Genomic DNA, 3,557 nt, shown 5'->3' with positions numbered 1-3,557 from the left:
AACCCATTAGAAGGCACAATATCCAGAATGTTCTAAAGTGGGGCATGCTGTTACCCTACTTCAAATTCAGCCACAACACCAGATCCCTAGCAATAACAGGGGTGCTAGCAAAGTCCACCTGACAAGGTTCAGGGAATTTTATTGTCTCCACTGATGGGAATCAGCACCCCAATACTACTAACAGAAACAAGAGTTATTGTTGACATGAGAAGTAATGTAATCAAGTTGTTGCTTAATGCAAAAGTAGTTTTCTCAGCTGCATTGTCTCAGTGATTCACGTCGCAAATCTTCTTCTCCAGGAAGTAGAAGAATACCTCATAACCAAGCCAGGTGGCCTGTTTTAGTCTCCAAGCTTCGGGTTGCATCAGGCAAGCAATCCTGGGTTGTTTCTTGAGGGGAAATTGCACATGACACTTTGTGAGATCTGGGAATCTGGGAGAATTTTTTACAGGTGTTCAAAGGGCTTTTGCCCCTGCTTGGCTGGTGACAGATAGTAGTCCAAAAAAGGGTTCCAGCAGCTTCTGGAGTCTCCAGACAGGTACCTTGCCTTTTGTGTTCTCCACATAGTAGTCTCCCATCAAGGGGAAACACCACCTGGGTTGTTTTTGCAGTCTCTTCTCGGATGGTTTCTCGCCAGCATCAGTGTATTTCTGCAGTGGAAAGACAGTCTGACAATGTTCACCTTCATCTGTGCACAGAACATCTGTCTTGTGGCTTGATTTAATTTTCTACTGTTTGGCTGGGGGCCTCGAGGCTGGCATGTATGTGGGCTGGGTCTGCTTCTTGCTGTTTGCATTGGTTGATAAAAGGCTCATCATGGGTGGAAAGCTGGGGAAATCGGTTAGGTAATTTTCCTTTTCATTGGATTTGAGTGACTCTTCAGACCAGCTTCTGAACTTTTTCTGCTAGGTATCTTTTTGATAATGGCCCCTGGGCCATGACATCAGGTTCACCTGCAGGGATCATTTCCTTTCTTCTTTTTCTTTTTCTCTCTGATGTTGACACTTGCTGTTCCCAGAGTTCTCTAAGATACAGCAAGTTGCACTGATTTTAGGATGGAACCCTGTAAATTCAAAGTACACCTTCAGGTTGGTCAGCTCATTATAATGTGGGTCTTCTATGTGGTTAGAAGAATTATTTGTCATTTCCCTCTTAGGTCAGTCATCTCTGAAGATATGTCTTTGCTTAACGTTCAGCAGCTTTTCAGTTTAGCTTATCATCCTCTGGCATGTTTTTCGAAATGGCCTTAGTTTGGCTGCTGTCACCTGAGACTTTGTGTTTTCTGTCCAGTCAGAGGGTGGGTCTGTGGGGTGTATCCACAGCTGCACGGTCAGGGGCAGCTGGTTCAGACACTGCCTCTCCACGAAAACTTCTCTACCAGAAGATCTTTGTCCTTCTGGCCTTCAACGGGATAGAGTTTGTTCACAGCACTATACTCACATCTCTCACTGTGGACTCCTGCAGGGTAACTGACTTTGACTTTCTGTCCTGCCTGGCTTCATTTCAACTTCTCCCAGTTTGCCAGACTGAATTTGCACCCTTCAGAGTCTTTGGTTGTTGCATGACCACCTTCTTGCTCTTTCATCTCCAACTCCAAGAAGCACATCTTTGCACGCTCACAGTACGCAGTGAGTTGACATGAAATACTGTCCTCTTGTAATCCTTCCATCTGCAGTGCCCGCTGTTCTTGGCTGAACTGACTTCACTCTGTGTACAGTTGGTAGTGAAACACTTGAATCAGTTGCCAACATAACAAGCAGAGTTTGCCGTCCTTTTTGCCAGTTTCGATGGCTTCAGTTTTTGCACAATGCCATCATTTGAGTAGTCATCATCAGATCCATCTTTGGTGTAGGTGGGGTTGTTGTCCACACTTGATGGGGAAGTACTGCCTACACAAAATGCTTTTGACTCCTCTTGGGTTTTACCAAAACCTATGGCAAACCAATCACCCCCTAGAATAGACTTGAGGAATGAAGTTGTGACAGGCAATCCTACGTTCTCTTTGTTGGTACCTGCTGAAACATTCTCTTTGTTTAAAGTGAAGACAGACTGGTCCAAGGCCTGTTTGGAAGGATATGTTTCTTCCAAGTCACTAACGTGCCCTGCTCCTCATTCAAGACAATGAAATTCCAGCTTGATGGCCAACACTCTGAGACACAAAATCAGTTTTGGACACATTTGTGTCTATTTTAGTATCCTATTCTTCATGGAAAAGTTCTACATAGACCAGCTTTTCACTTTTGACAATGGCTTCCTCTTGATTTCCATTGGGGTTTGGCTTTAGGATCCTGTCTGTGGGGATCTTGGGATGCAACTTGGTGCTACTGGCTTCCAACACTTCAGAGAACTGGGTTCAGAGGGCTGGGTCCTCTTAGTAGGTGTGGGTGAACATGCACAAGGAGGAAATGGACCCCGTGATAGCCCTAGCTGGGTGGTCACCTATTTGAATCATATAAGCAAGTTAGGCACATTTCTTTGCTAATAAGGCTGTCATGGCACACCTGACAAGCTGTGTGCCCAAAATGGCTCCCAGAGGCTGGAAGTTAGGTGGAGCACCCAACACTTCTGTGATATATATTCTTTTTTTATTGTCAATGTGCCCACACGTGACTAAAAGTTTAAATAACGTTGTACCCCTAATAAAATTGAGTTAACACTCTGATGTATTCCTGGAGGGGGTTTTCTTTGTTGCACCCACCCTCATAAGCATGTTGCTATCTGCACTGCAGCTTAGAAAACAGAAATATTTGGCACCTGGAACAGGGACTTGATGTAAGCTTAAACAAAACAAAAGATGCTCAAAAGCCTGATGAGGGCAAAAGCCTAGAAAACATAAAAGGGAAATTCAAAAGAGCAAATTAAATATAAAGTGACTGTTCTAGCCACTCCGCCATATTCCTTTAGTTCTCTTCCTTCCTTTTACCCCAGCTGCCAAAGGAAGAGGGGGAGAAGGAAGTTATTGGTGGCTGGGAAGGACTTGATTCAAGGACCTTAAAGAACAGGAATTTTTTGGACCGAGATGTTATGTAAGCAGCGAGACACTAGATGGAGCTCTAGCGTGCAAGCATTCCCAGATAATACACACTGGACCCCAGAACTTCCTCTTCCATGGTATCCATATACCTGGGAAGGATTTAAAAGAGCTGAGGACAGCTGTTACAGCCCACTCACTGTGGTCCAAAATGCAACCTAATTCTCCAAGCCTTAATTTAAACATTCCTCAGGACTTGAAAATATGATGAGGGAGTGTTGCCTGGGCTGCTGTATGTTCTTTGGATGTCGCTATACAGAGACAAATGTGACCAATAAGGCAATAGAAACAATGTTGTGGGAATTCAGCTGCCTGCAGAAGCCTTAGTAGGGGAAGGTCCCATGTTTGACTCAGCAGCACAATGAGCACAAGGTCTGTTACAATATTTTGACCAAGGGAGGGCGACGCAGCGCGAGGGCGAGGCCGCCAGACCGGGGGAACGCCGCCGCCAGACCGGGGAACGCCGCTAGAGGGACCCGGAAGAGACCTGGGAAGAGCAGCCGGGGGAACGCACGCGGCCGCCCGC

At 45.6% G+C, this 3,557-nt stretch overlaps 1 pseudogene; it reads right to left on the bottom strand.

Moving 5' to 3' along the window:
- Positions 1 to 455: 455 nt before the first annotated feature.
- Positions 456 to 3,557, bottom strand: part of LOC102872669 — a 21,706-nt pseudogene continuing 18,604 nt past the window's right edge.

The sequence above is a fragment of the Elephantulus edwardii genome, unplaced genomic scaffold (genome assembly GCF_000299155.1).
Source record: "Elephantulus edwardii isolate Elephantulus edwardi_28Jun2011 unplaced genomic scaffold, EleEdw1.0 scaffold00290, whole genome shotgun sequence".
NCBI lineage: Eukaryota > Metazoa > Chordata > Mammalia > Macroscelidea > Macroscelididae > Elephantulus > Elephantulus edwardii.
The sequence above is the reverse complement of the archived record's forward strand: the minus strand, read 5'-3'. Positions and strand labels throughout refer to the sequence as shown.